General features: G+C 33.6%; 1 protein-coding gene across 2 annotated transcripts in view; it reads left to right on the forward strand.

Moving 5' to 3' along the window:
• LOC129750893 (ATP-binding cassette sub-family G member 1-like) overlaps window positions 1–25157 on the forward strand; it is a 141579-nt gene that overhangs the window by 20964 nt on the left and 95458 nt on the right. The window contains exon 1 of one of the 2 annotated variants that reach the window (XM_055746042.1): window positions 1322–2900. The exons of the other annotated variant lie outside the window; for it this stretch is intronic. The gene's annotated coding sequence lies outside the window, so the exon portion shown is untranslated. Of the gene's footprint in view, window positions 1–1321; window positions 2901–25157 lie in introns of those variants that run through there. 2 annotated transcript variants of the gene reach the window in all.

The following is a 25157-nucleotide window of genomic DNA, read 5'->3' on the forward strand; positions in this document are numbered from 1 at the left end:
CCTTTAAAATCTGTGCTTCCTGAGCCAATCCGTCTTTATCCACCGGAATGCCAAATCACAACAAACAAACAACAGCAGCAGTCTTCAAAATCTGCGCTCTCTTGGCCAATCCGCCGAGAAGGCCAAATCATAACAAACATACAGCAGCTGCTGCCTTGCTAATCTCCGCTTCATAAGCCAATTCCATCTTTATCCACCGGAAGAACAAATCAAATCAATGAATCATTGTCGTGATTTTACGAATCTCAATACAGAGTTTCACTCAGACACGTCTGTCGCTCACAAGAATAGATCAATGCCTTGCGAGGTATTTGCATGACTACTTTTCATGCAATACTTCGCGGGCACGAGCAAGTGGTGTCAATTGAATTTATTGTTTATCAAAGCCAAAATACATACCGAATCAAAACGAAGCTTTGTAGACCTCAGGGTTTGAGAAATTGAAAAATTACCCCAAATCGACTCAGTCTAGCCATATATGCCAAAAACGAGCGGGGTCTGTACAGATAATCCGCCATGAGTGCACGGATTCACCAAGGTATTCGTCATATTGCATTCTTAAGATGTGGAGTCCGGCAAATCTTCAATGCAAAACATCGCACTTTTTCAAAACTGGCTTTAAACAAATAAGATTTAAATAAAATAAAATTAAGAATTAACTGTGACAAAAGTAACTGCATTGAAAAATCATAATATACCAGAAATTATCTGTAACAGAAAAAAAACTTCAAACATTTCGATTCCCAAGGCATTTGTATCCTATGTCAATTACTTAAAGCAATCCATATTCCGCAATGCCACAGCACTATCAAAGCTAGAAAAGTTTCGTAAGGCCATTAGTTTAGCGTCACCGTATTGAAACAGGTAGAAGGAACCCCGCGGCCTATTAAGTCTCACGTGCACGCACAAGCTACTGCCATAATTAACTTGATACACTTAAACCTGCTGTAAACTAGCACCATATTTGTAAAATATGCTACGCAGGCCTATCGATGTACTTTGATAATAAACGTCGTAGCGCAAAAACATGGTTCAGAGTTAATGTTAAAAATAGTCATAATTATCCACCCTAAGGAAATCATTATGGTTCCCAAATTCTCCAACAGCTGAGAGAAGCTTCTCCCTCGGAAAGTCTTATTATTATTTGGTTCTGGTTTGATGGGATCTAGCTGGTTGGTTTGGTTCATGCCGATATATGTACGTACTTACGTTCCTGGTTGCAGAAGCTGGTTCTCTTGGTTTTGGTACCTACTAGGTACAAGATGAGCTGAAGAGAAGCACCTTCTGCCAAGTTGCCAAGTTGAGACTTGAGAAGACGGTTTTGGGTTTTTCAGTCTGAGAGGAGTCTGCACCACGGACGGACGAACGGCCAGAAACACTGAGTGCGCGAGCACCCTCAGCAGCAAAAGCAGAACCAGAACCAGGGCCAGGGCGCGGATGGTATAATTTTCGATTTCGGTTGCTTTTGCCACCTGCAGCAGATTGGGGACCCCCAATGGACGACACGGTTTTCGGTTTTTTGGTATCAATCCGCGCGCGAGAGATGCCAGAGTCAGTGTTGGTGCAGAATTTTGGCAGCCGAAAACGGTGAAGATTGAAGTGTAAACATCTTCGAGGAGCTTCGATTGGATTTTTCGGGGTTAATGGTTGATTGATAGCGCGGTGCAGGAAAGTTTTTTCTCAAGTGGTTTGTGCAAAGATGATGCGATGACCTTTGAGCGACCACTTGTCATGGCCACGGAATAATTTCTAGCGGTGAAGGACTGGGACTCGATTTTTCGAGGACAAATCTTTGTCGTCGAAGGTGAGTGAGTGGGTGAGATTTGTGATTCCAGTTTTCCTGCTGAAAGGTGCAATTAAATTCCCTAGAGCGAAAGGAAAAACATTCTTATGAGATTTAAAAATAGAACAAAACTACTGCAGCAGTAGGGCAGTAGGGGGATTATGCTTGATTGAAGCTGCTAAGCTGCCTGGTGGAGACTTAGCATCAGGACTTGCCAGAAGCATCAAACTGTGGATTATCCACTAATCCAACGGGAAAAAGAGTTCTCATCTAAGTATATCAACGGGAAACCAACTGGGCAAAAATCCAACAACAGCAGCAAAAAAAGCTGAAATCTTTATAGAAATCGATCCTGTAGGCCCTGTGATACTGCTGCTGCTGAATTGTGGTGTACTTTCACGTACAATATTCCGTGAGTCCAAAAATCGGTGAATGTATTTGGTCCCCCTGTGTTGTTCGTCGGAAGAGCCAGTCAGTTTTTTTGGGTGTATTTGTTCCGGGAAAAGTGCAAAACAAAACCCGCTAACCAAAGAGCGGAGTGTTTACTCTCGATCCGTCAAAACGGGGTTGGAAAAACTGACCCTTCTCCACTTCCCAATTTGCCGGTAACTTCTGCGTGTGTCAGGGATCACCATCAACCACGTGTTAGGAAGCCGGAGGAAAATCTAACCAGAGAGAAAGAGAGTGTTCTTGGGAAAACTCTCTCTCTTTTATTTGTCCTCTCCTTGGAGAGAAACTTTTCCCGAGTTTTTCCGAGATCCGCTCTATCTCGGAAAGGGGAGGTTCACCCAAGTCCAAAACCCGAAGCACGGAAGGAGGGGGATCCTGAAAACATAAACATTTCTCCAACAAAAACATCCCTCTGCTGAGCAAGTGTGTGGTGAAGAATTTGTAGTCCTACATTGGTGTTTTTTGTGTTAGTGTTCGAATCGTACCATTTTCTCAAAGGCAGAGCTGCTGCTGATGTAGGCTTTATTCCGAGTGCAAGTGTACCGAGATATCGTTCGAGTGCTTTCGCTGTAGTTGGATATTTGTTGGAGTTACACTTTGCGTTGGATACGCTATCCGAAAAGGATATAATCGTCATCATGTGTCTGATTTAAAATAATTCGACTATGTAAGTACTTTAATAATTCTAAACATAAAAATTAACTTGTTAGCTAAAACCCTCTCAATTTGTTAAACAAAAAAAACTTTTCTTTCGAGACATACATTATGTAGGTAGATATTTACATATTTCCAATAGTGCACCGAGCCAGCTTTGTCGGCTGTTTTTTGCTGCAGACAGCCTGCAGTATGATTAAATCATCCGAATACGCCCTCCCTATGAGAGTTGAAAACTTAGTAAGGGGATTTGTACCTAGCAAGAAAAGTAAAGAAAAGAAAGGATTTTTGCTGATAGGTTGAGTTTCAGAAAAAATAGTACAAAAAAATGCAATAAATGGAAAGTTATTTGAAAAGTTTTAAAATGTTTATTATGTACAGACCCCGTTCGATTTTGGCAACACGCCCGTACATTTTGTGTTGCCAAAATCGAATGTTGCCAAAATCGAACGGTTTTTTCTCAACTTTTTTTTTCAGTTATTTTTACAAAATAATGTTATTATTATCAAACACGCTATTTTTGGTCAATTTTCGACCTTTTTCAGTCATTTTTTAATTTTTTTCATTATGTTCATTTTCCACTTTTCTTGTTGTGTTTATAATGTTTGTTTTCAATTGTCATATTTGCTGTTTTTGTCATTCTTCATCATTTTTTTGTTGTTTTTTGTCATTTTCAGTCTTATGCTTGAATTTGTTTTTCAACTTTTTGAATTTTTCATATTTTTGTCATTTTTGAGTACTTTATACATTTTTTAAAAAACTTTTGATTTTATTGTTGCATTTTATCACCATTTCAGAATATAAAAACGTATTTATGGTGTTTGTCTTAATTAAATTGGTCCTGTTATAACGAAAACAAAAAGGTAAAGGTAACCGTTCAATTTTGGCACATGTGCCAAAATCGGATGTTGCCAAAATCGAATGTTGCCAAAAACGAACGGGGTCTGTACATGTTTCGACTAATTAAATAAGTTTCTAGCAATTTCAAACGGCCGATAATTCTCAATATTTTGACTAATTTTTGGTCCGAGACAATAATGGAAATTGAGCATGGAATTTACGCCGAAATTAAAATTTGTCATATGTGTCAACTTGATTCTTTAAGTTACACATAACCTTTGAATAATTTTCTTGAGTTATTTTCTTCTTTTGTAGTTTAAAAATTCTGCATTCTGCAAATAATTCCGCAAATTAAAGAAAATTTGCCCCTTATAATTTCTGGCTTAAACGAAGAGGTTTCCTACAGTCCTAATATTAGAGAATTTCGTTCATTCGCAATATATGCTTAAACACAAGAACCGGCGTATTCTTTTAACTGTGATGTAAAAACTATGTTCTACCAGATATTTACTTTAACCGATATACCATAATTAATAAGAAAACGGGAAACACGAATGGGCTATGAGACTTTTTTTTCCAAATTGCCCAGATTTTTTCATCTTCAACACCTTGCATCCCTGAATGGAAGTATTACACTCAGGGGGGTGGCAATCTGGTTCTTCTTGCAAACAAGAATCTTTTTCTTTTTTTTCTATCCATCGGGAGAAACGTTTATGGTGTTTTCCTCTCAAAGCAGTACAGAATTGAAAAAGTCAAAATTTCAACCAATGAGGAACCAGAATGATTGTTGTGTTAGTGTGCTATCATTCATAATTCTCTAGGATTTGATATCTAGTCCGGTTCCTTGACAGCAAAATGTCAGGTTTGTTATGGGCCCAATAATCGTGGGCCGGTAATTTTGATGGTTGTCAAAATCAATGAAAAAGGATAAGGATGTCACCCCCCTGATTACACTGTGATTTTTTTCGGAGCTTTAATCAGAGATGCCAGGTGTCCTGATTTTTCAGGATTTGTCTGATTTTCATAGACCTTTTTGAAAAACTTTAGAATTGTCCTGATTTTTGACAAATGTTATTTTAGATGTCCTGAATTGTCCCGATTTTCAAAAAATAAAATCTCAATAAGGATCGCATTTGTACTTAAGTTATGAGAACATCGAACAAATCTGCAATTAAATAGATGAATTTAACCGACGGGAATCTTAGCTTCAACTGATATTTAGATGATGTTTTTCGATATGAACTGCAGTACAGCCAAGAAGATGCTCACTTTTGTTGCATGTATTATGTATCTATATCACCCGTTTATGCTTTGTTTATGCAATCTAGGAATGTCTTGGTTCCTCTGTTCGACAATCACAAAAAAGGTTGATCAGGGATACCGCCCGTATAAGTTTTCTTATTTTTATTCTTTAGTTTGCGTACAATGATTGAAAAAAATATTTAAGAATCAGATGTAATATCCAACTTTCATTAGCCACCACAAAAATCTTTAATGGCACCGATTCATTCAGCATAGATCATTTGATGTAAGACTCAAACAATAGTAACCGATTGAATTATGTTTTTTTAATGTAATTGTTTAATATTTTATAGTCAATCTTTGACAAAAGAGAATTTTTCGTTATAACACCAATTTTAACGTTTTAGGCATTTTTAAGTGTTTTTGCATCAAAATTTTAAAAAAAAACCGATTTTTTTTTGTCCTCCTCCTTTTGTTGACCTTTGAGAGTGAAAAATTCGAAACTTTGAGCGCTTGGAAGCGTCACTACATCAAGTTCGATTGAGCTTAAATTTTGCACAGATTTGTTTGTTTTTTGGTCAATCCACAAAATGTATGTTGTTCAATAGTTGTTTACCTTTGGCAAGGGGAGGCTGTGCTGGAAAGTGACAGGAGTGTTTGCTTTTCCCAAATCCATTTTTTTTTTCGGAAAATGCTTCAGAGCCGGGCCCCGAAAATAGATCAAAGGAGTGACATCAAAAAAATAGATGGCCATCTGTTTCTCAAAGATTCGTGAGAGCAGCTAGTCCAGGGATAATCGAGTAATCTTGTCTTGGAAACCTCAAATCTTATTCAAAAAACTGGTGAGTCTGTTCCATTTTTTAATGGCTCGTGCAATATCGATCGTTATACTGATTTGTAAAAACTTCCCTTAAAACTGTTAAACCAGATCCGGACGGCACTTTTCGGTTGATTACAGAATCTGTAGCTGTTTCCAATCTTTGAGACCAGTGGTTTTCAAACTTTTTACACTCACCGCCCCCTTTTGCTAAATTTTTGAGCTTAACGCCCCCCATTAAAAACATCTTTGAAATACAAAACGCTAGCAGAATTTCTGAAAATCAAATACAATTTCATCTAATACGTTTTCATTTTTTTATTAACATCTATACAGCAAAAGAAATGTATTAAATTTTTCTAAATTAACATCTCAATTTCTGAATTTTGTTAAAAATGCTACCTTCAAATAAAATCTGTTACATATTGTTGAATTGAAACAACGACAATTCTCTCCAAAAAGTTAAAGTGGGTGTAAAATATGATAAGGTGCCAAAACATTTAGATATTTAGTTAGCTTTAGATGTGCAGTTTTTGAAACATCATTATAGAGTATATTGATATTATTTTTGGGATGAAATAGACACTAAAGAATATATTTAGAGGAATGAAAAAACATCAGAATGATTTGAAAAGGTTATCAACACTGAAATTGGTTTGAATTTCAATCTGTTCTCCACTCGTCCGAAAAAGTGCTTAACGAGCTAAAACCTTTCTTATTCAATTGATTATTGAGCTTGAATTCAACTTCAACAATAAGATTGTTAATCAATTTTTTCAGAGATTATTGAATATTACTTCTAAAACCCCGGCCGGTGTCTAGAAAGTGACTTAAGAAAACATTGAACTTTGAAACACAATCTACAAAAGAAGCTCTTTGCTAAAAAAGTCAGAATTTTGTCATTTTTTTAAATCTATGATCCAATCTGTGATGGCTTTTCACGCAGATTTTTAAGAAAGCATTTTTTCCAGTAAATTTGTTACAACATTACAGAAAAAGAAAATTTTCAAGTATTTTTAATCAAAACTTACGCTATAGAAATATAGATAATCTAGTCTTAAATCTGATAACAGTTTTGTGTTTAGTTATGCATTGTTATTTCATGGTTGTGCATTAGACATACACGTTGTCATTTCGATTCTACGTTTTTTTAGAAATTTATGAAAATGTGAATTTTAATATCACCTCACCGTCCCTCTGAGTTTTTACAACGCCCCAAAATTTCAAATTTGAGGTCACCGCCCCCTTGGAAGCCCCTGGAAGGTAGCGACCACTTTGAAAATCACTGTTTTAGACTATCAGATTCAGATAGGTTCAAATTATTTTAGAAAGTTCTGTTTTTTTGACAAAACTCTTAAACAAAAACATAACATTTTAATATAGTAATTTTGAGTTCTGCGAAAAAAGTTATAGGACTTTTTTTATTTGTTTAATTTTTCTCATTTCAAACCAAATTTAATTTTTGATATAAATCTAATCGTTTTGCAGGTTTCAGCAAATTTGTGAATGAAATCAAGTTTTTCTTAACTTTCTGCAGTAGGGGAGAGTGAAGATACTTGATCCCTGAGGATACCTGATTCCTTCGCTATATTTCGAAACAGGAATGTCTTAAAAATTTTAAATGTTCTAGAAAAATGTGCCAAATATTACAAAACAAACATGCTGTTATCTCAACAAATTTTAAAATAAATATTTTCCGAGTTATTGAACTTTGTTTGAAAAATTTAACAAAATGTGATTTAAAGATCTTTTTATCACTTTAAAATGTTACTCACATGAAAAAAATATTTAATAAAAAACATATTTATTGCAAAATGCCAATCGTTACAGTATAATATAAACTTCATAATGCTATATTTTCAAAGCAACAGTAAACTCTCAATTTTTTAAAGAAGAAGTTTTCCAACTAGATTTCTGCCCAGGGTCAGGGCACCCTGAATTAAGGATCATGTTTCTTTTAGTAAAGGATCAAGTCTCCTGTAACTTAAAAATTATCACAAATTTTTTAGTCTCACGGAAATGCTTCTAGTTCATCTACGAGTTCATGTATCGTTCTTACTTTCAGAGCATATAAACATGAAATTACACGCTATCAGTAAATGCAAAAGACGGCGTATTGCTAAATTTTCCTAAAAAGATATGATAAAAATAAGAAAAGGGGTTCAAATAACTTTGTTCCTAATTATATTCCAATTTTTTTTTTTTTAACTATTGAATTATACTTTTTTAAGATCATGCAGTATCAAAAATTATTCCTTAATTGAATGAAGTATAATAAACAAAATCAAAGTCAGATTTTTAAAACGTATGTTTGATAATTAATCAGTTATTCCTTAATTCCTCATCTTCTCCCCTTCCCAATGGGGAAACGGCTCTCGAGCTATACATTACAAATATTTAAAATATCTGAAATATGTTATATGCTCCTTTTGGCTCCATTTGTTTGATAAGAGTTTTCGAGTTATGTCAAATAAAATTTAAATTAAACCTGCCTCTTTCTCCCCGACTTCGCCCTGAAACGGGAGTGTCTCAAATAATTTATATGCAAACACCCTATCATATAAAAGATGATCCCATTGCTTGATATGTTCCCGATTTATGCCAAAAAAAATTGGTAAGGGAACTCTACTGCCCTTTCCATCCCCCACTGCTGGAATGAAGTCGGGATCTCAAATAATCATACTAATTTTTTTTGTATCCAAAATCCCCCCCCCCCCCTCATATCAAATTTAATCCCATTGGTTGATAAGTCTTAAGCTTTATAACAAAATTTATATAGAACCCCTTTCTTTCCTACCCTCTCCACACTGCAAGGCGTAGGATCTACTTATAGTAATCGTACAAACATATCTCGTACTCAAATACCATTCAATGCCATACTTGATTCCATTTGCTGGTTTCGTCAACATTGATTGAGAACTTATGCTAACAAAATTGTATTGGGTTAAATCCTCCCTTCTTCCTGTGTTCCTACTCACTGTAAGAAGGCTAGTGTCTCAAATTATCATATAACCATATCGAAATAATTTTCCCATGTCAAAAACTGTCCATTTGTTAGATAAATGCAGAAATGCAAAAAAAATGTATGGAAGCCCTTCTCCTCCTTTCTTGTATCGTCAATCCTACACAGTAAACGAAAATTACCGAGTTCGGTAATTTTTTTACCGAAATCCTAACATGTGTAAATCGTTAAACTGTTCGGTAATTTTTTCGGTAAAAATGAAACGAACATCGGTAAATGAAGAATCGACTTACCGATGTTCGTTTATTTTTTACCGAAAAAATTACCGAACAGTTTAACGATTTACACATGTTAGGATTTCGGTAAAAAAAATTACCGAACTCGGTAATTTTCGTTTACTGTGTATGCTCCTACTGGAATGGTTTTAAATAATCATAGAAATATTTACATCCCATGCCAAATTTGGTTCTATTTGCATAGTAGGTTGGTGAGTCGAGTTATGCTAAAACATGTGAGAGAGTCCGATTTCCCCTTTCGATTTCTCCATATAAATAATGCAGGGGTAAGTACTTTATGTTCATAGAATTGTTTCTTGTGCTCAAATACCCTTTGATGCCAAACTTGGTTCATTTGCTGAATTAATTCTCAAGCTATGCAAAAAAATTGTAAGGTAGCCCGCTTTCTCCATATATATCTCCCCGCTGGAAGAAAGGAGGTGGCTCAATTTATCATTCGATCATTTCTCGTATTTAAATACCACTCCAAGCCAAATTTGGTTTCATTTGCTCGATAAGATTCCTCGTACCGAAATACACTCTCATGTCAATTTTGATTCCATTTGCATGATCAGTTCTCGAGCTATGAAGACTTATTTATTTTATGTAAGAGACCCCTTCTCCCCTTCCAGGAATAGAGAGGGTCCGAAACTATTATAGGAACCTTCCTCGGCCTCCAATCCAAGTTTCACGCAAATCGGTTCAGTGTTTTCGAGTCTATCGGGAACAGACAGACAGACAGACAGACAGAAATTTATTTTTAAATAAATAGATTTTTGGTATTGTTATGATTTTTAGATAAATTTGAATTTCAAACCAGACGCCCACTCCACCCCTCTCAATGAGCGTATTAGGGCCGAGCAAATCCGAGCATTTTTATCCAAAAACCTGGCATAATCCAGGTATTGGACTATACAATTTTCAATAAAAAAAAAACAGGCAATATCTGGGCAAATCTGACCGAAATTCAGGCATTTCTCATGAAACTTCAAAAGAAAAAGTGATAAATGAACACATGAAAAATTATTCTCTTTTGAGTCACATCGGCGGTGTTCAATTTAAATTTTATTTTTCCAAAAAAATGTGGCATGTGTATTTCGATAAAACAAGCCCCTAAAATCATACCTTGTGTAAAAAATGTAGTTTTGGTTTAGATTTTTACTAAACCCGGGTATTCTTCTTCGATACCAGGGCAACCGGGCCGGACCGGGCTTTTTCCTTTTTTTTCTTTAAACAAGCAGGCGTTCTTGAAAGCTTAATCATACCTATTACTTCCAACAAATTAGCAGTATTTGAACGATTCTTAACAACTATGTTTCTTTTAGTTTTATAAAGTTTTCCTTACTCTTTCGGATTTTTTTTTTCATTGTACTCTTTTTAGCATTGCGGGGTATGGTAACCCTACCCTAACCTACACATTTAATTTTTTTGTTTTGTACGCAATTAAGCTTTAATTTTATGCCCTGTTGACTGGCAAAATATTTAGCAAACTTCACGACGAAATACTGGTGTGTGTTTTAATACTTGTTTGAAATTTGGTTTATATAAAAATAAACATGTAATCAACGGGGGCACCATGCAAAAATTTTCAACTTCAATGGCTTCTCAAAAACTTATGTTCACAATTAATCCTACCCCTTATTCATCATAAGTTTTAAGGATGATGGGACATAGAATTGGCATAGTAAGAAAAATTATTGGTTTCTTTAGTTATTTTTACAAGGCCAAATGTTATAACCTTTCAGTGAGTTTTTCCATCTTCTAGGAAATCAAAGTTTAACCACTTGAGTTTCAATTAATTTTGAAAATGTAAATTCTCAATTTAGTATCACAATATCGAATTCAGAAAAAGATTTTCACTTAAGAAAAGCATTTTCACAGCACTGGCAATTGAAATTATCACAAATTTAATACTGAACAAATTTTGAGAGACATAAATTGAAACGCTTAAACATTAAGTAATATTTAGAAGCATGATAAGAAATAGAGAATCGTTCGAGCAGTTCGAACGTTGCTGTGCTGTAAATACCTTCTGGAAAGCTTCATCCCCAATGAAGATTTTTTATTAAATTAAGGATTCTATAACATTATTCCCGAAAGTTTCACGACATCAGCTGTCGAGGAATTGATTCCAGACATTTCCAGATTAATTTTAAACCTGAGACTAGCGGTTTGAACCTCCATCCATTTTCTTGAGTAATTCTCTTTTAATTTTCAATGTTTATCTGTAACTACAGAACAAATGTCAATCATAAACCATCAACAATTGTTTATATCGAATTTTCTGGTTGGTGGATCTTTCAAGTTTCCATTTTATCGTATTCATGTTGAGGTCAGCTTATGTTGAGTCTAGTCGATCGACAGTTCAGTGTTGAGTCTGGTCCACTGATTTTTCCTGGCAATCGACTGTCTCTCAATTATTGCTATACCTACAATTCGCTGCAACAAATGAACACCACATTTATTTGCTCCCATAGAAAAAAGAGTGGAGCAACAGCGACAACAAAAAGGGCTTCAATCACAAAGAAATATGAACAACCTGTTACCGATGTGATGATTACTAGCTTTATGAATCATTAACGATACTTTACGTTCTGCGGAATCTCTCCTCCTTTAGTACTTCATATCGAAGGCAACTAGTAGGTAGAGGGTAACAACAGTTAAACCTCAACCTCAAAGTACGGAGAAAGAGTCGTCGGACTTAAAGCAATTCCTGCATTCTACATATACCTCATCATGACTGGTGCTGATTCTGGAGGTGTTCTATTCTATCTCTTTGTATAGTCTACAGAACAGAAGAGACGGAAAAAGCGGAAAAGAAAGGCTTACGAGACGATTCTAAATTTCTGGCCGTATGACTGAAGTACGAAAGTTCAATGCTTTAGCGATTGCTATTTTATTTTGAGCCAAAGGAATACTTTTTTTAATATCTTTAGATACTCTACAAGCAAAGCAAAATGTTCCTCAACACTTCAAAACAAAAACATATAGCATTTTCTTCAAATGACCAGCTTCATGCTTCGAACAACTACACATTTTTATGGCAACAACCTACACCTAACAACCATAATTGTTTGGTAGCAGTCGGCCGCGTTGAAAGTTTTCTTTCCCGAGCAGACTGTGATGCCCAAAGTGATAGCAAACTGAAACCAAAACGAGGTATCAACACCAAAGTGAGAGCATCATTTGCTGTTGTTATTTCTTTGATAGCAAAACTAGGCATCAGTATAGTTTCAAAACTTTCTTTTTGAAAGCATACAGAGAGCAAAATGAGCTATCAATAGCATGCTGTTATCACAAATTGAAGTAGAATTTTATCCAATAGCAAAACTAGGGATCAATAAGCTTTCATATATTTTTTTCTATAATCGTTGATGAAATCAAAATGCTAGCTTTATTTGGTCTTTAATTTACCGTATCGCAAAATTTGGCACCGTGAAGTTTTTTTTATGTTATTTTGGAAAATAACACAATAAATTTACTAAAACAACAACGACGATAATTGTAAATTTTTATCAATAGCATAACGAGGCCTCATCCAGGTCTCATAATTAAAGATTAAAAAAAAAGTGACACCAAATTACAAATCGATTTATGCAAATAACAAGGCATTACAAGGAGTGTGTTTGAAAGTTTTCCAACATAAGGTAAGGTTTATTCATTAGTTGATTAAAAAACGAAAAACTTGTTGCCACAACGCGGAATTCGGATACATTACGTTAAATAAATTAAAATCGTTGACAAAATGTGAGGCAAAAGCAGTTTTCGGGAATATTTTCATTTCAGGTTGCGTGAATTTCATTCAAATTGTTAAAATTAAAATCATCCCACAATGCAGAAATAAAATTTGGATAGAGTGAAAAATGTGTTTTTTTTTCAAATTATAGAAAAAAAAATTATTTATATTTTTTACATTTTTACTGAAACAAAACTTTGCTTTTTGCTGGAAAATATTCGAGTTTATTAATACAGAAACATCAATATCTTTGTTGAATGATTCATTTGAAAGTTTTAATTTTAATTCAAGACCCGCTCTTACTGCGAAATTTGAGACGATAGAAACTCACACTTCAAAAGTTTGAATCATTGTCTTGTACATAAAAATGTTTGTAGAATAAATCACTCGACCGCGATTTCTGCGAAATTATTGTGAATTTAAATAAAATTTTTAGAAACGTCGCTGGTAAACTGGAAACAAAACACAGACATCCGCCAATCTAGTACTTCACTTTTCTTTGTCAGAAGTCTTTCGGAAGTCGGAAGTCCGGACTTCCGAGGTAAAATTTAGTGCTGGCGCTATTATAGTGCTTAAAACGTATTGCACATTACGCTATCACTGACAATCACAAATAACACCATGATAAAGAAATTTCTGTGGAGTGCAATTAAATGCAATCAAATAACCTTGATTTAATACGAGCTATTAAGAAAAGATACACAAAATAAAAATAAAAACATTAATCCTGGCACCACTGCGTGAAGGAGAGAAAACGAAACGTCAAATGGGATATCCAAATCAAAACAAAAGACCGAAAATTAAATTCCCGTAACAGTAAGAAGTTTTTCAGTTTCTGGAAACGATTGTAAAACATCTAGTGATTCGAATATCTCATTAAGTTCCTGTAAGTGCTCACCATTTGTAAGTATTGAACGCGTTTCATGAAGTTTCTCATTTTTATCGCTTAGGTACGTAAATCCGATTGTATCTGAAAACGATATTACAGCCACTGGAGCATCGATCAACCGAACATTGGATTTAGATAGCAACAACATGAAGGCGTTCTTAAACATCATCTTTGCACTAAAACCAAACTCTATGTTTCTGGTACTCAAGACGTCAATAAGCAATGGCTTTCAGGGCGAGTGCGTACAATCCTTATCCACAAACTGGACAGCGGGCATTGTGTGTCCAAGTGCATGCACTAACTCAGCAACGAAGTGGATGTGTCTGAATAACAGAATTATCGATGACCAGAGGTTAGCAGATTATATCCTTGAATGCAGTTTTGTTTAAATGATCACACCGCAAGGACAATTTTCCCCGGCCTTTCCCAAGACTAAATCATAGCGGCAGCATATGATTCAGTACAAAAATTGATGGAAAGACAGGATCGCAGATGCTAATTCCACCATCCTAACTAATCTTTCAGGTATGTTTCCGGAATCATTCTATTTGAAATATATCTCAAAAAGAAATGTTAATCATAAGTTCTAGGTAATTAAAATCATTAAAGGTTCACTGAGTTTTTAACAATTTAACAACAAGTTAGCAAGAATGCAAACCGAAATGGTAGAAACGTTAAATGTGCTAACTGTTATTTAAAGGAATTATTGCTCTTCGTTTCATGATGCAGCATACTTATCATTTGAATTCAATTACCTCACGATTGATGTGGAATGGAACTCATCTTCTTTTTCTCATTCATCTTTTCATAAGTTATTCTTTAGATCAACATTGTAACTTAAGCTTAGTCCACATGAGGTCACTTAAATTGCGGTTTTGATTGCTGGGACATGTGTTTTGTTTGTACTTGTACTATGAGTTGTTAATATGGCAGCAATTAAAATCGCAGTTCAAGAAACCTAGTACCTATGAGGCTTTCAGTGAACTTAACTGGAACTTAATGCTGTTGGTGATGAAGTTGGTAGGCTTTTTTCGGTTAAATTTGAACCTTTTAAAGCACACTTCGGTTAAGTTGTGCATTTTCAATGTAAATATAAGTTGATTTTCTGTTTATGTCGACGATTTTTGAATCGCATCAGAAATTGGATTTCATTTAAATTTTTATTTTTTTTTTTTGCTGTGAAGGTATGCATACTTAAGATAATGTTTCTCACTAGCAAGTACATAAGCAAATAACAACGCACAGGAACCTTTAAACTCCCACGGTGCACTGGTTCTAAATCTATGCATTTTCTAATGCTTAAACTGTAAAACATAGAAAAACATTTAAGTAGAACATTGTTTCCAAAATTTTCATCAATATTTGCAACATTTTTTGTTTTGTGGAACACTCAATTATAAAAAATCTATTATTTTTCTATTCAAATGAAATTACTAGAAATGCTATAAAAATTCCACTTGCTTAAAAATAGAGTTCTTGTTGTGCTACAAAATTGTTAATCATAACTAATTTTAATTTAATTTTTATGTATTAATCGAGCATATGTTCTACGTTATGAATTTGATTACGACGTGTATGCATCAAGCCTGCTTTTGACACACAAACAATCACTCTGGCTTAAAGTCCTACATTGAAGAGTTCATGTTGGTGTATGATTGTTTGTTAATTATAAATATCATTGAGTTATGAAAATTCTATTATCTAGATATTAGTTTCTGGGTGGAAGACAGTAAAAAAATCAATATTTATAAAATAACCTTTAATTAAAGTACAACTTTATCTAGCAGAAATACACGTTTTCATCAAAATCCCTTGGCTTTGAAAATTTATGTCTGCTGGAATTAAAGGCTTTATAGCTTTATGTCGAAGATCATGTAATATTAGGTGAATTGCGATGTTTTCATTTTGTGCGTTCATTGTGACATAAATTTAGGTCTTATTTGATAAGAATTTAAATTTTTGATGAATTACTGCTTCAAGCGTTTGTGTTCTTTCCCGAGCAGACTTTGATGCCCAAATCTATAGCAAACTGAGACCACAATAAGGTGTCAACAGCACATTGAGAGCATCGTCTGCTGTTGACTTTTTAACGAAAGCAAAATTAGGCATTATTATGGTTTCATTTTTTTTATGTTACAGCATATGTAGACCAACATAAGCTATCAACAGCAAGCTGTTAGCTCAATTTGCTATCGTTTTCATGGGTCAGCAAAAATAGCTATCAAAAAGGTTTCATTATTCTTACAGAATATATTCATTTGTTATCAAATTCATTCCATATCAAAATATAGCATAATGAAAGTATTTTTTGAAGAATAACGAAATGGTAGCATAACTTGGTACCTTGATAAAACTGCGTTTAAAATGGTTAAAATGCACAAATATATGAATAAATTTATTTGGAAATATTTTATCTTTGGTTATCGATTAAGTACATAATTGATGGCCATCTTTGCACCTGAATTTTCAAGCGCATAAAACAGGGAAAACTTCTCTTAATTTCTTGCATCCAACGACACGACAAGTATTCATGATTTTTTTTAGCGGTAGCCACAAATCTGCCGTGTAGGTTTCCAGGAAGTTCGACTGTTCCGATGGTTTATTCAAATGCAGCAGCAACCTGGTTGAAAACACAAAATATAAGTATACAATATCTCGCACTTACTAAACTGAACCAGAAACTTTATTTTCTCTAATTTACAGATATTTTGCGGATGCTTAACCGTTTATTTCACTTTAATTTAAGAATTTTCCAAAAGAGCTGAAGCACAGTGGGAACAATCACCCAAAGAAAAAATAAAGTCATACTATTTTCATGAAATTAAATTTTGGGATGCGAATGTAATATAAAGTACTTTTTAAATAGTTGTTAATGAATACAATACCACAAACTTGATTTTGTGGTATATAGTGTTTTAACACTAAACTGCGAATAAGTATATTTTAAAAAAAGTTCAAAATTTAATTTTATGAAGAAAATAACTTTGACTTTTTTCTGGGTGTGCATTCCCACAGTGCGTTAGTGTCATCGAGAATGTAAACAAATGAAGTGCGGCAAAGAAAACGGAAGAACTGTTTGTCTGAAAATATCCGTAATTCCGAGGAACAATTACGGAAATCAGACGATAAGGACATTGACTGAAGCGGTTATGAACCAGTTGGTGGTCAAGTTGAAAAAAAATTGGACCCGAAAGCAGCAAAATATCAATTTCATACTTCGCTCGGAGAGTTTCTGGTTTATTTTCATTAGTGTGGAAAATTGTGTTTATAACTGTTTTTTAAACTCACCCAGGTGGCTGCTGTCGATCAACGAGCGGAACTCAAATTGCCACAGACGAACTTCCAGAAAAGCTACACGGTTCTGGCAACTGATGGTTACTGCCAAAACAACTGCCCTCTCGGTGGTCGTTGAAATTCCGGAAGAAATGTGAAGAATTCGGCCCTGTCTTGCGCACCTGGAGACTCAGGGGCCAAGCGTTTAACCTGGTATGTTACAAATTCATTATAAATATTTGTACTATTTCGAAATATTCCCCAACTTATCCGAGCGATATGTTTCGTAAACCTGGCACAATCGGGCGTTTAATTTCGACCCAAAACCCAACAATTATGCAAATAAAAATCAAGAGAAAAATCTTGGAAAGAAATTTTAATATTCAAAGCACAAAGCTGAAACTATACAAATTTTAGTACACAAAACCTTAATCATTAAATTTTAGTTTTTTGTTTAGGTATTCGAGTAGCGTGAAAAAATCCGGACGACATCCGGACAGGGCTGGTAATTTTATAAATTTTGCATTGAATATTTGGTTTAATCCGATGATCTATCCGTGTGAATGTATGTGAAATATTTGTATTGCCTAAACGCCAAAAAAGATCCAATGCATTCGTTTATTAAATCAAGCGTGAGTTTTCAAAAGGACGTATGTCGCAAAAGTAAACAAATTGAGTTACTGTTTGCACGGTATAGTAAATTTTATTTTCTTCTGTATGAATTAACTGTTTTGTACAAAAAAAAAAATAATATGCCGTTAGCTAAAAAAAATATACAAACGACCTATGTCATCTTTTCTCAGTGTTTTCGAAATTCTTCTTTACACCTCTTTTTGGTAAAACGACGCATCTGTCAAAACAAATAATATCGCACACACAGCAGATAGGATCGCAGCAAACCGTCGTATGCGTCAAATCAGATACGTCGGTTTTTTCACATCATTGCAGATGCGTCAGTTTTAAAATAATTATTATTTTAAAACTGACGCATCTGCAATGATGTGAAAAAACCGACGTATCTGATTTGACGCATAATGAAAACAATTTTGTTCCAAGCGACGAATCATAAAGGGTGTATGTAAATATTAAACTGTCACAACGACGAATCATTATGGCGTATGTGAAAAAAAACTCAACAATACGGTGTAAAATATTTTTTTTAACAAATTCACTAGGAAACAGCAAAAAATCCAGTATGCTCAAACCTATAATTAAAACATTATTGTTTTTCCTACAGCTGCCATGATAAAACTTGATTCTAGATCAAACAGCTTTAAATAGCATTTATTTATATTAACATAATTTTGTCCCTCCTTTTTCTCAGATTTTGTCTGATGTTACATACGTCCTTTTGAAAACTCACGCTTGAAATGTTGCTAGGTGGAATGCATTTCGACATTCATGATCAGAGGGATGTAAGTGCCAAATTATCAAATTTTGAGAGTAGCATACCTATCGATTATGTGTGTATCAATCTACTCCTGAAGCAAAACTTTGTTTTTTTTCTATAATTTCTCACTTTTTCGATTGAATTAAAAGTGCTCGAATTTAAAAAAATATATAAACATTATGCACCTTGGTAACTTTTCAGTGCGTTTTCTTGAAACTATTATTTGGGCACTTACACTCCTCTCTTACATTTTAAGCGCCTAAATTCAATTCTATTGAGTTAAAAAACTGTTTTGGTAACATGCAAACATTGTGATTGATTTGGATTCGATCGCTTCTAATACGCCTGAATGTTTACAGTTTACGAATCGATAACATTCAAAATCTTATTTTTACTGTTTCCTCTGAGATTTTTATTCCTTTGCATATTCTTATATCGTACTTGGGTTTTGTACGCAGTTCTTTTTTTAAATAATTTAAAATAAAATTTCAATTATTTGTTATAGGTTTGTTAGTATGGGAGATAACTCCATAATTAAAATTAACTCTTACGATAGTTTAGTACAAGCAGTACCAGATTTAGGTAAGATAAATATAACAGAGAACAAAATTTGTTATACTTAATCAAACATATGTACCTTAATTGCATACACAAAGGCGATTAAAATTAGCTTTTTGAGTTGAACAAATTATGCTCTGGTAAATACAAGAAATGCATTGATATTATCGTATTTTGAATAACACATTTACCAAATTCAAAAAAGAAACTATAAAATAACACTTCATAGATTAAATTAAATCAGTTTATTGATTATCTTAGAACCTTTTAAGGTGTTTCCAGCAAAACCGTACCATATTGTAAAACATTCAGCGAGGGATCAAAATCAAAACATTTTGAGACTTTAAGATTAAATCTATTTCTTACTTATTCAACTATATTATTATCCTTGAATTATACAACGAAGAATAAATCAAATAGGAATACAGACCCCGTTCGTTTTTGGCAACATTCGATTTTGGCAACATTCGATTTTGGCAACATCCGATTTTGGCACATGTGCCAAAATCGAACGGTTTTTAGAAACAACATTACAATTAAGTTTTCGTTATAACAGGATCAATTTAAATGAGACAAATACCACTTATACGTTTTTGTGTTCTGAAATGATGATAAAATGCAACAATAAAAACAAAAGTTTTTAAAATATTTATTAAGTACTAAAAAATGGCAAAAACTTGAAAAATTCAAAAAGTTAAAAAACAAATTCAAATAAAAGACTGAAAATGACAAAAAACAACTAAAAAATGATGAAGAACGAAAAAAACAGCAAATATGACAAATGAAAACAAACATTATAAACAAAACAAGATAAGTGCAAAATGCATCAAAAACATGACGAAAAAAAATCAAAAATTACTAGAAATGGTCGGAAATTGACTAAAAATAAAGTTTTTGATAATAATATTAGTTATTTTGTAAAAATAACTGATAAAAAAGTGGAGAAAAAAACCGTTCGATTTTGGCAACATTCGATTTTGGCAACACAAAATGTACGAGCGTGTTGCCAAAATCGAACGGGGTCTGTAGTTGGAAAACAAAAATATATCTTCAACCCTTCAATGCATGGCTTTTTTTAATGGGTATCTATATAAATTAATAAAGAAAAACTATTTCATACAACTCAACTGAATAGGTTTGAAGCCGTTATTTGAGGCCTTTTGAAAATATAACTTAAGTTAGGAACAATTTTGTGAATCGTTTATGTTTATTTTTAAGGTTTCTTAGCAACACTTTACCGTCCTTTTGGCAATCGTGTCTTAATTAGGTATTTCAATACGTTTTTGGTGATTGTATTCCAAACATTGGTCATTTAGTGCAGGATGATGTTTATGATTGATTGGAACTAAAATATAATAGAAGCTCGAATTGTTTGAAAACAACACCGATTTTACAAAACTAATGCTTACATTAACATTAATTTTGATTTTGCAAGTACCGTTCTTATTTTTTCTGATGAATTAAACACAAATAAAAGTTTACTCATTAAAATATTGTGTAATAATTGCTTTTAATCTTAAAAGTTTTTTTTTTATACGAAAGTATTTGACTTTAGTTGTTTTGTTCCAAAACAACATTATACATTAAAGGGTTAATCGAGCTGCCACATTTATACGAGTTTTGATAGTTGCATAACCATGGGCGATTTTTTATAACATCAAAATCATGAATAGAAATCAAATGGATTGCATACAATATGGCGTTATACAAGATGATCAGAATTCTATACTGCACAACTGTAAGTGTATGCTCTACCCGAGCATACTCTACAGCAAGTTCTGTTATCACGCCTTGAGAGTCAAATGTGCTCTAATTTTGCTTGACATAAGATGGTACATAGCAAAAATGAGAGTAGAAATTCCCATACATGGTTAGCAAAGTGATGTCAAATATTCGTATTTTTAAGACCCAAATGATTCCTCGTTTTTCTAAAAAATTTGAATGTATATTTATGCCAAATTTTGCTTTCAAAGAAAACTATGCGATGGCTTATTGTTATATTTATTGTTGCTTTTCAGTTTATTTTCTCAAATATTATTAATTTTGTTTAATTTTTAGGATGCTTGTGTCGACCAAAACCATGCGACTAAGACGACACGTATAACATATTTATTAGTGGAATTTGTCGATGATCTGGATTGCATCCGAAAATTGGCCGATTTCACTGATCTGCAGAGTATCCGGATTCTGTACCTTTTTGGAGGCAACTATGGCGGTTGGGCATCTTTGGATCGATTGATTGGGCATTTCAGACCATTATGCGACAATGAAACCATCTACGAAATCTTCCGACGCAACTTGGACAACTTGGTAAGCAACCTAAATTTAAAGATTTAACCGAGGTTAGAATTTTATCTTAAGTATTTACAGTCGCTTTTCACATAACAGTCCCATATTGATAGGAATTGTTTACAATATGGAACTGTCATGCGAGTAGTAGCAGTTTATACGTTGCATAACTAAAGGCAGCTCTAGTAAGAATAGCAAACTTTTACGGCAAAATGATATTAAATTTGGCTATCACGTCTTGACAGCCGAATTTGCTCTCATGTTGTTTGACTTAATTTGGAAAAGAGCAGAAATGAAAGCAAAATATTCATAAACGGATAGCTCAATAATGCGATATTTTGCTTGTCTTGAAGCCATGATTATACCTCGTTTTGCTGTCGGTTTGCCAAAGTTTTGAAAGCATATTGATGTCAAATTTTGCTTTTATCTGACATTAGGTGATGCCTTGTAATGGTATCATTTTGCTCTCCAAGCTCTCGGAAAACGAGGTGTAGTTATGGTCTCAGTTTTAGCAAAATTAGGTATCACTTTGCTAACCATGTATGAAAATTTGTGCTCTCATTTTTGCTGTGTACCACCTTATGTCAAGCAAAATGAGAGCACATTAGGCTCTCAGGGCGTGATAGCAAAATTTGCTATAATTTTGCCATAAAAGTCTGCTCGGGTTTGCAATGTAAATTTATGTCAAAAGTGATGCTTCAATTCTGTGCATCCAATTTGATATGAATTTATAGCAAAAAATTAATAGTGTGTGGTTCTATCTGATGGTTTAATGCTTTCATTTATTGTTATATACTGTTTCTACTTGATTGAGATGGAGGTTCAACATTTATGTTATTTAGTAATTTTAATTTTTGATAATTTATAATTTTTAAAACTATTTAAATGTTTAACAATATTTAAAGAATATTTCACTAATATCAAATGCTGTCGTATTTTTAATTGCAAAAAGGAACCGAAATTATTTGAAAAGAAAAAAAAATGTAAGATTTTGTTCGAGTTGATCTATGACATTGTGGTGATTTGAAAATCTTCTATTAAAAAATATAGATAGTATTGAATAAAATACATTCTTCAGACTACCCGTGTCAAAAAATAACTTAGCATTGTCTCTATCGACTCGTTTAACACCTATTTAGGTGAAATTTTTCAATGATCTTCGCCGGATCGCTGTAAATCACGTTAACACGTTGCATAATTGGAGGCGACTCTTTTTACTCGAAAAAACTTTTAAGCACAATCAGATTGAATTTTGCTATCACGCCTTGATCAGCAAATTCGTTCTCATTTCGGTTGACTTAAAGTAGAACACAGCAAAAATAAAAGCGTAACTTTAGAATACGGATAACAAAATTATACCTCGTTTTGCTGTTTAGGTTTGAAAGCAAAATGATGTCAAATTTTGCTGTCATGCAAAATTATGTGATGCCTTATAGTGGCATTATTATGCTCTCCGAGCTCTCAGAAAATGAGGTGTAGTTAAGGTCTCAGTTTTAGCAAAATAAGGCATCACTTTGCTAACCAAGTATGAAAATTTGTGCTCTCATTTTTGCTGTGTACCACCTTATGTCAAGCAAAATGAGAGCAAACTCGGCTATCAGAGCGTGATAGCAAAATTTGCTATAATTTTGCCATAAAAGTCTGCTCGGGTTGTCATTAGACATTTCTGTTGAATAGCCGCACTTTGAGGAATCGCATGGACGAAACACATTTTTCTGCCACTATAAGGTACCGACTGTTTAGTCTATGTTTACGCTACACCCGGATAGTTGAAAGAACGTTTGCCAGTAGCCTATGTTTATAGATAGAGGCAGGATAGAGGGTGAATGATTCAAACTTCACACGATAGAAGTCTAGTGGCATTACAAAGCAAGATGTGTTCCATTCGTTTCCGTTTTTCCTAGAAACAGTTCTTAGTTTTAATTTCTCTATTTCAGAAAAAAATTGGTTTGCCAAATTTGAATTTGAAATCAAAAAACTTTTATATTGAAATCTGACTCGGTTTTTGAATTAGCATTTTATTTAGCATCGATTGCTTTTTCTTAGATTCAGCAATTTTGAGATCTTTGAAATTAAATAAATAACATAACACATAACCTCATAAATGATCAACCATATTCATGAACGGGTTATATTCAACTTGCATTCGATAAACAGTGTTATTTTCCGTGATAAATATTTGACAACCACTTCACCCGAGCAAATGAATATGCAACGAGACATGTCGAAAGGAATTGCTTCAATAGGAATAGAGGAAAACAGCACAGCAGGAAATGGCTCCCATGTGCAAAAGAAAATCTTCGATCCCTAAGGAAAATCTTTTGTGCTGTTCGTTTGCATGTCAGCTGTTACAAATTCTCACCTCATTAAATGTAATCGACCGAATCGAGGTTGTCTCGATCTCGAAGTTTATTGGAGGGTTTTGTTGTGCTAACAGTTCAATGAAGAATTAAAAAATGGCTACCTTTAATATTGATGAGTTCTAGATATTGAAAAAATATAAACTAAAACGGTACGATATTGGGTTATTAATTTCCCATTGAATCCCAAGCTGAACCGATAATCTTTGTTCTTCCATAAATGAAATGAAAAATTTACAATTTAGAGAAAAACACAGGAATGGGATTAATAAACCCAAAAGGCTTAAAATTCTAAATAAATCAACAATTTGAAATAGTACTCCATGAATATTATCGTTGAACTTCTTTATTGAGCTGCGTGACGCTGAACTAATCGTTTTGACGAACATTTGAAAAACTTCGAAAAAATTTGATTCCACAAAATATACCATTGCATTGTCTACTTTAGAAGTGCATGATTTGGGGTCATTTTTGAATTTCTCAAATTTTGACCTTTTACCAAACTTTGAATTTCTCATCAATGTTTTTTTCTAGAATTTTTTAGTAACGTTGACATGAGTAAATTTTAACTTTTAGGTTTATATTTAGTACAGAAAAATCATCATCATATTTGTTTCTTCTGTGGAACCGAGCCTGGTTTTTGTGCCAATTTTTAGATTCTCTGAAGGAAATCTCCGCTGCACAACTTTGTCAAAAACCGTAACGTCATTAGATCACATATTACATTTTTATACTAATGTAATGTAATAAAGTTATCATTTAATTATCATGACACAGTTTCTCACGTCATGGGGTAGTTTTTTTTAAGTTTTTGATTCTCATAGAAAATTTTAAAAATCTTGCAATAGAGGTACTATTTTTTTTTTCAAAACTTTACCCAGTACGACGGATTGGCTTAATGATATCAAGGCCGTGCGAACAGGGGGGGGGGGTTTAGGGGCTAACCCCCTTCTTTATGGAGATTTTTCCAAGTAAAAATTTCAGTACTAGAAATTAATTTACTAGGAAATCACTTGATCCCAAAAGGTGTTAAAAAATAAGTTTTAACATACATGTGAGGAAATTGGCTTGCGTCCAGCAGGATTTAGTCTTGAATCACTCTACGCTTGAAACATTTCATAATACGATTTTATATTATGTTCACAAATTTAAACTAATTATAAATTTTAGATTTGCAAATCACTTAGGCTTTTGTTTTAAACCTCAAATCTTGACACACAAAAATCCCACCTCGTGTTTAAAATGGATTTTTACTAAGAATTGTAATTGAACAAGTTCAAAGTTTAAAACCAACCATTTGAACTTCGTTGTACTGAAGTGGAAATTGCGGGTTTAAGTCCCTGCCGGTGAGCCGTTGTGTATTTTCCGAGAAATTTATGATATTTACGGCTTATGTTCTTTCTTTCTTTTAAATCTCATGTTTCATGTTTTCCAAATATTTCCCATCACCTTTGAAAATGTGTTCAAAATTCATTCATCGAATACTTATTTCACACAACACAAGTTGGTTACCATGTTACAGGTATTGAATACTCACAATAGTCAACAGATTTAGCAAAATAAAAGCAAAAACTTAGTATCCATTTAATCACTTTGATTGTAAAAAAAATAGTTAATGTCATTCCAAATTTTATGCTGA

Source organism: Uranotaenia lowii, chromosome 3 (genome assembly GCF_029784155.1).
Source record: "Uranotaenia lowii strain MFRU-FL chromosome 3, ASM2978415v1, whole genome shotgun sequence".
Lineage (NCBI taxonomy): Eukaryota > Metazoa > Arthropoda > Insecta > Diptera > Culicidae > Uranotaenia > Uranotaenia lowii.